The sequence below is a fragment of the Mesoplodon mirus genome, assembly GCF_964341445.2.
Source record: "Mesoplodon mirus genome assembly, chromosome: 2".
NCBI lineage: Eukaryota > Metazoa > Chordata > Mammalia > Artiodactyla > Ziphiidae > Mesoplodon > Mesoplodon mirus.
Window position 1 is genome coordinate 144,835,372 of NC_138977.1, and position 9,002 is coordinate 144,844,373.

The window sequence follows — 9,002 nt, forward strand, 5'->3', positions numbered from 1 at the left end:
CCCAACACTGAAGACAACCTGGGCCTTCCTTAACAGTTGGTTAAGCAAACTGTGACACATCATTATCATGGACTACTATCAAGAGTTACAAAGAAATGAACTATTAATACCTGCAACAATCCGGATGAATCTCCCATTATGCTGAGTGGAAAAGAGCGAATCCCAAAGTGTTACATACTGTATGATCCCGTTGATATAACATTTGTGAAAATGGCAAAATTAAAGAAATGGAGAGAGATTAATGGTTGCCAGGGATTAAAGAGGTGGTAGAAGTGGGAGGGAAGTCTATGTGGCTGTAAACTGGTAATATAAAGGATCCCTGAGGTGATGGAAATGTGCCATGTCTTGTTTCAATATTAATATACTAGTTATGGTATTGTACTATAGTTTAGAGAGATATTACCATTGAGGGAACCTGGGTAAAATGTTATAGACTCTCTCTGTATTATTTTTTACAGCTACATGGGAATCTACAGTTATTTCAAAATAAAAAAAAATAATTAAAAGAAAGAAAAGATGGAGGCAAAGTCAGGGAGACAAGTATGGCAGTTTGTCAGTTACAGCATGATCTTGACTACTACAGAATCCTCAGGCTTCATGGATTTGTTCACCGTACTCTGCCAAGTGCTACAGACATCCTCAAGTTTCAGTGCCAAGAACTGGAGAAAAAAGGATGTTTATGTCAATCAAAGAGCACTTGGAGCTTTCTGGTGGTCATTCAAGGCTTCACCGCATCAGGTAGCCTTTTAATATACTATTTTTGACCATCAAAACAGACTGGTGGTTACAAGGGGTGTTTTATTTCCTCTAAGACATGAGAACTAATTTTTAACTTCAGCACTGGTTTCCTGAAAAGCTGCTGGTGTTCATAAGATTCAGTGTTGCTGAACACAGGTGAGCAACTTTACATTCTCGGGGCAGACGGGGTGTGGGGGGAACACTTTTTTGGCTCCACAGGGGAGAATTTTCTGTAGAACTATGAAAACTTCTGCTCTATTTATCAGAGTCTTTATGTTCTGTTCAGTTTAGTTGTTTTACCTATTATGACCAGAGAGTTCTGTTAGAGCTTAGTCATAGCTCAACCAAATAATAGCTAAGCACTGCTTTGTATTTAGAAACTTTTTGATGTTTCCAGTATTATTTGCTGATCTTTGAGAATTTTCCCCAAAATCTGAATATGGATTTAGATAAGATTGGGGTCAATTTTCCAGAATCCTCCATTATCTAAATTTTTATGTTAACATGACACCAAATTGTAGTTACGTCTTTGCAAATCTCCATATCGTTTTATTTTATCTATGTTAGGCCACAAATTGTCCTCTTTTGGGTGGTTGTTGGTTTTTTGCTGCTATTGTTGGTTTTTACCATCTTGTAATACTCTCTACCTTTGGCCTCTTGGTTCTCCTCTTCCTACCATTTCGTGACCAGCTTTGCTGCTTTCCCCTTTTCCCCACCTCTAAGAGTCCACATGCGCCAGGGCTTTGTTCCTGAAACTGTTCTCTGTCCATACCAACTCCCTAAGTAACCTAATTTCTTTCAATAACTTTCAATAACTTACTGACTCCTGAATTTGAGCTGTGAAGCCATACTTGGGAGATTGAGGCTAACTTTTAGAGTTGTGTCAACCTTGACATTTAATATAAACTCCATCATGTATTTGACCAGAGACTAGCTGTTCTGTGGTGTTTGATGTTTTGCAGGAGAAGCCCTTCCGTTGAGGTGGACACCCACAGTGAAAATACTACATCATCTGAGGGAGCCAATCATAGCCTGCTGATCCAGAGCCCTGTAGAACTCAAAAGAGGTTGGAGAAGGCAGAAGCGGCACCTCTTCTCATTCAGTGATTTAATGCTTATGTCTAATACCAAGTGCATATACATTACATGCTCTCCCGCTTATCATACAGTTCCACGTTTGCTAACCCTTACTGTAAGAAAATATGACAGGCAGTGTCTCTCTTGCCTGGGGCTTACAGACAGGTGATAAAAATAAGAGGGGGAAATTACAGATTGTGATTAGTGCTTCTGATACAAAGTAGCTAGGGTACCATGTAGAAGATGGGACCATATTACAGAGGGGTTGTCCAGGAGGACCTCTCAAGGTGGCAGCCTCTAAGCTGGACCTGTGGGGTGAGAAGCAGCCACCATTTCTAGCCAAGGTGGCTGCGCCTTCTAGGCTGAGGGAGCAGCAGGCGTAAGTGGGTGCAGCTTAGCCCCCTGGAGGGAGTTCAGGGAAAGCCAGTGTGACTGGAGCCTAAAGTGGGGGGCACGATATTAGATATGATACTGGAGTCAGGGTTCCAGCCACACAGGGTCTCCACAAGCCTTAGTAAGGGGCTGATATACTATGCTGAAGGGTGTTTAACTAGGACAGTAACCATATCTGGTTTATATTTTTAGCAAAATTTTCTGACTATTGGTAGATGATGGATTTTGGGGTAAGCAAGAGTGGAAGCAGGGTGACTAGTTAGGGGAGGCAACAGTCACGATGAATAGTAACAAGGGCTCCATTTGGGGGCTGGCAGTGAAAATGAAAGATTCAGCCAGACAGATTTGGAATATATGTTGGAGACAGAATCAACTGGGTGCACTTTCCTCTCAACCCTGAATACAAATGCAACCAATACCATAGACTTAGTGGCTTAAACAACAGAAATGTATTTCCTTATAGTTCTGGAGGCTGGAAATCCGAGATCAGGTACCAGTATGGTGAGGTTCTAGTGAGAGCTCTCTTCCTGGCTTCCAGGTGGCTGTCTTCTCACTGTATGTTCACGTGGCATTTCCTAACTGCGTGAATGTGGGGAGAGAGAAAGAAATCTCTCTCCCTCCTCAAACAAGCCCACCAATCCTACTGGATTAGAATCTCACCCGTATGACCTCATAAGCCTTAATTACATCCTAAAAGCTCTATCTCCAAATACAGTTGTATTGGCAGTGAGGGCTTCAGTGTACGAAGGTGTCAGCAGGGAGAGGGGGAGACACAGTTCTTCCACTGCAATGACTAGCAGTACTGAGTGGTGCCACCTTGTATGAGTTTTCACCACAATTTTTAGAAAACCACCTACAAGATCATTCCCACAATAACATTTAGGTACATTCAAGATCATTATTAATATGAAAAATGTGTTTTTTCTTGTTCCAGAAAGAAATAACAATTAAAATGAAATAGCCTCCTGTGATATCTCTTCTCTGTCATGCCTCCTCCTTGATGGAGGATTGTGTTATGCCCTGAATCAGTCTGTGCAAATTAATAATCTGAGTTTAGCACCTAGTTTTTCCACTTAGCCATAAAAAGGGGTGGGGGGACTGAAGTTCCCTTTTACCTCAGTTCATCTTCAGACTTCAGTTGAAAACTCATCTTTAGGTTGATGCTATAGAAATCCACACAAATGGAATAAATAGTTGACTAACTGCTACCTATGTATTTGGTCAGAATAAGTAAATTTTAGCTTCTATGTAATAATAAGTGTAAATGTTTATTTCTTGCCAAAGAAATTATATTCCTCTGGTTGTGTGGGATGTTAATATTCAGTGAAAATTATTTTGAGATTTTTGTCATTTTCTTTTGTACTACATACATTAGAAACTTCTGTTCTCAAGAATTAAACTCAGATGAAACCTTCACTATCACTTTTGATATTCATTAGAATGCTTATAGTAAGTTATTTTTCAAATAAAATTATTACTTTTGTTTCTTAGAACAGGATCTGCTTTATAAATATTAAGATATTAATACTAGTAAAGGCCCATGAAGAATTTACAAATGGCAAGGGACTGTACCTAGTCCACTGGCTTTAGACATCACTATCCTCATATTTAGTTATTGAAGAATACAGAAACAATGAAAAATGAATTTTATTTAGGTCAAAGATGACGATTACTATTAACTTATCAGTGAGATGACAGATACTTATAGAATATACCACAACCCCTCCTCCTAAGCTTCTAAGGCAACACCCCTGTGTTAGAATAGGAGAAATCTCCCTAGAATCCTATAAATTTCACAAACCATTGGGGCTTACCCCCTAGTATAAGGCTAAGGTAAAGGAAAGGAGAGGGGCATCCATAATAAGGGATACACAGTAGAAACTAAAACTGCAGCCCTCCTCTCCCTTCTCCTCAAGTCAGTTTACATTAGATTCGTTCTTTCTAACTTCTACTGAGAAAATCTCACTCAGTTGTGACTGAGTGTGAAGAAACACAATGAGACCCTAGGAGAATCCACTGTAGTATAAAGCTTTGTTGTGATACAATTTGAACATTTCCAAGCTAGCATCTAGCTTTGTTGGTGTAATATGAGATTTATCATCTCACTCCACAAATAAAAGAATAATCCCATCAGAAAGCCTGGTGGCTCTGGGGGAAGAGATGAGGCTCAGGATAGGAAAGAGGAGGAGGGTTCTTCAGGGAGCTACAGGTCAACACCCATGGAGGCCAAGTGGTTACGAGCACAGGCCCATGAGTTAGGTTGTCTGAGTTCAAACCCTGTTTCTGTTGCTTTTGGCAACAGAAAACTGTGAGTTTCCTCATCTGTAAAATGGGGCTAATAAAGACTACCTGATGTAGTTTACAATTAAATGAAATAATGTTTATAAAATATTCAGAACAGTGCTTGGCATATGGTAAGTGCTCAATGTTACAGGAGAGTCGAAACCATGCTCTGGACTTTTGGATAACTCCTTAGTTTGGTTTCAAGGGAGTGGATAATCTTGGCACTGTACTTCACTAAGAAGAGAATTATTCAAATGACTTTTTCCAGGACAGTGTATTTGGAAGTTTCCGCACAGTACCTTGGGGGTCAATACACATAGATATCTACATCAGAAAAAAAAAATCTATCTTTCCCATTGGCCATATAGTTTTAGCTTGATAATGCCTTTTAGCATTACTATGTAGAAAAATAATTTTATCTGATAATTGTGTTTCAAAGAAATCTTCAAATACACAGACATAGGGGAAAATGTTGAAATTAACTGACTACGTAATTGCAAAGAAATAAAGCCATACTATAAAACACAACTCATGAAGAGAGAAGAGAGTCCAGCTCCTTCTTTTAAAACTATCCCTCCTCCATTATGGAAAAGGCATTAAGGTGCTGATGACCAGCCCATTTGCCCTCTCAGAATTCTCAGTCTATCTCTTTCTTTATATATATATATATATATATATATTTTTTTTTTTTTTTTTTTTTTTTTTTTTTTTTTTTGGCTGCGTTGGGTCTTCGTTGCTGCGCCCGGGCTTTCTCTAGTTGCAGCGCTACTCTTCGCTGCGGTGCACGGGCTATCATTGTGGTGGCTTCTCTTGTTGCAGAGCACGGGGTCTAGGCGCACGCACTTCAGTAGTTGTGGCACGCAGCTCAGTAGTTGTGGCACACAGGCTCAGTAGTTGTGGCGCACGGGCTTAGTTGCTACGTGGCATGTGGGATCTTCCCAGACCAGGGCTCAAACCTGTGTCCCCTGCATTGGCAGGCAGATTTTTAACCACTGCACCACCAGGGAAGTCCCAAGCTGTTATATTTTGTGTGCCAACAAATCCTTTCTGTTTTACTGAAATGCTTTCTACTAGCTTCATGTTATATAAAGGAATGGAAAACTATAATTAGGGGTTTGTGTTCTACATGTGCTTTACTTTGTCATTACCTGAATACAAGCTTTGCCTTTAGAATATGGATAATAATTTAACAATAATTATTTACTCACCTGTTTAATTTTTTTTTAATTTATAGTAATTTTTATTCTTTTTTGCAGTCTGTAACTATAACAGTAACAAATTCAGACACAGTGAATGATGTTATCAACATGTCACTTTCAAAGCTAGGAATAACTGTAAGTTACCTGCAAGTTATTTTTAGTTAAAAACCAACTTTGATTTTTGAGATTCGTGTGTTTGTGTGTGTGTGTGTGTGTGTGTGTGATGTACCTACCATCATAAGCTGATTATTACAGATATGTAAGTCATATTTGGTGCCCCTAAATTCAGAAGTTGAAGGCAGCAAAGCTATGTTATTAGCCTATACATGAGTGTTGTATTCCCATTTTAAATTCTGTGTGAATTGTAAGTCATAGCATAATGAAATTGGGCTATAATTTTAGAGTGCTATGAAAACATGCACTTTACTGTAAACATTATATACCTAGACAATAAAATATTTATAAGATTCTAAATATTTCCTCCTCTATTGGACTGTTCTTTCTGTATCTTCTTTCCTGATTCCTCCCATCCTATCCCCATTTACCCTGATTGCCACCTGAGGACTCAATCTCAACATGAGAAATCCTAAATATATCTTTTGTTGTAAATTTGACATAAAGACCACCTGGCTAGAAGCTACATCCCCTTGTTGCAGGTCCTGAGAATGAGATAGCTAATGCCTCTTGTGAACTGGTAAAGAAGACAAGTTCTGAATAAAACCATGGATCTGGGGGCATTTGTGCACACATCACTTTCATCTTGTTTTGCTTTCAAGTGTCTGTTCTCCTTTATGTTTTGATAGGACTTTTATGGCTTGTTGAAAATTTTTTGGTGAAGGAGATGGCTGTGTTTGGGGATGAGGGTGCATAAGGGAAAAGAGAGGGCAAGGGACATTCAGATGGACAGAACTGAAGAAAGCACTTGTAAAGCATGGCTCCCTATATAAAATTATATATAAATATATAAAATTTATATATATAAGTAGATATATATGTGAATATATATTTATAAATGTGAAAATGTCTTGATATTGTGATATGACATAATGACAATATTTGTATTTAAGTTTTGTCTGACTCAATGGTATAGTAAAGCCCCTTAAAAACTCAGGTCAGCCAGAATTTGGTATAAAAAATCAATGATTTCTGTAAAAATTGAATTTAATAATACATTTTAAATAAAATTGAATTTATATGCACTGAGTAAAGCACCCCTCTGCATTGATTTCTAACCTATTTGATATATATGTCCTGAATAAGAATTAAATCTTAGAAGACAGTGGTTTTAGGGATAAGTTTGGGGAGATTAATGTTAGAGCTCATTTTGTTTCATTTTGTAATTTTCCTTTGCTTAAAGTGATCAATCTCACTAGACAAGAAAACATTCCTATTTTAATGAAGAATTGGGGTTATACGCCTATACACGTATTCCTGATTTAAGGGATTCCAACATAGTTTTTCCAATCTTTACCTTAAAAGAAAAGATTTTTATTAGCTCTCACTTCTTATTTGCAATACAATTTTGAGCAGATTTAGCCATGTGTGTGTGTGTGTGTGTCTGTGAGTGAGACTGCTTCCATACCAGGACCCTGCCTATTTCACAGCAAGGCCATGATTTTTAATCAGGAGTCAAGGGCAAGCATACATAGTACCTATCACCAACAACTCTATTTCAAACATTTCCTCTCCTCTTTAATTCAGCAGTCTTTATAATTTAGACTTGTTTCAAATGGGATATCCAGTATTCCTAGGCAGTGATTCTGCTGGGAGTTAATTGTTTTCTGCATCTGACTTAATCTCTAGGTTAGAGTCCTTGTCCCTTCTTTCCCTTGAGTGGCGCTTGTCTACATCAAAGCCAGTGGGCTGAATTTACTCTGCCATCTACTCAAGGCCTCTTGGGCATTTGTCTCCTTTTGCTCATGGTTGCTGAGCTAATGATGCTTTTCTTTTTTTTATATATATTTATTTATTGGTTTGCCTGCACTGGGCCTTAGTTATGGCACGTGGGATCTTTGGTGCAGCATGAGGGATCTTTAGTCACAGCACGCGGGATCTCTTTAGTTGCGGCATGTGGGAATCTTACTTGCAGCATGCAGGCTCTTAGTTGCGGCATGTGGGATCCAGTTCCCTGACCAGGGATCGAACCTGGGCCCCCTGCATTAGAAGCGTGGAGTGCTAACCACTGGACCAGCAGGGAAGTCCCTAACGATGCCTTCCAAGTTTTAATTTGCTCAGAAATAGTCATGGCAGAGTATGTGACTCTCTGGACAACATGCTTGCCTGGGCAGGGACATTTGAAGGCAAAAGCCAACAGTCTCCAAGGAGTCTGGAGACAGCAGAAAGCAGGACTCCTCCAGCGTGAAGGAGCATTACCATGATTTTTTTATGCCATGGGCCACCCACAAAGTGAGGGGCTGATTGCATGTGGTTCCATAGATCCCCACCCTTTATCGAAAAGGACAAGAATCTCAGACGGTCCATTGGAGGCTGCGAGAGGGACAGGGGTTACTGAAATCAGCACTGTTAACTCAAAAATTGTAGCCACCCCTATGGACCAAATAGCATTTATACTAGCCCAAATTCTTTTTTTTTTTTGGAAGTACAGAAATGCTAAGGAAATGTGTTCCTCAAGTACCTACTGGGAAGATTTGCTGTGACACAGTTCTTTTTGTCTCTAAGGGCTCTGAGAAAGATTACCAGCTGTGGGTCAGTTCTGGCAAGAAAGAGGCCTCATACCTACTCACTGGTTAAGTGTCAGGGAAAACCTAAGATGGGGATGACTGGGTTCAAAATTGTGACCCTGAAGTCTCAAGGTAATGGTTCATCAGTCTTAAGCTTAAATACCCTTAAAAGTGAAAATACCATGCAATATTTATTCATGCATTTATTAAATAATTCCAAGCACTTGCTCTATCCCAAGCACTGATAACATCTTTTCATTTAGCAATTTATGGTCTAGTTGGGGAGAGAAATGTGAATTTTTCTTCTTTGCTTTTTTCACTTGACAAACAGAGTTATCTTGAAGATATTTATTTACTTACTTACTTAGGTATGAAAGCAACACAAAACTGGAATTTCTTTTTCTCATACATTATTTTTCATATTCCAGTCTTGAAGTCCTCTGTTCCATTTCCTAACTACTAAATAGTCTCCATTTTGTGAGAATCTTCTAAAATCCAGCCATGCCTCTGAACCCAAGTACGTTTATTTAATACCTGCTCTGTGCCCACAACTTTTCTCAGCATCATAAAGAAAATGAGATAATCACACTAAGACTCTTCAAGTCTTCACTGACTAAACCACTTGTACTTTG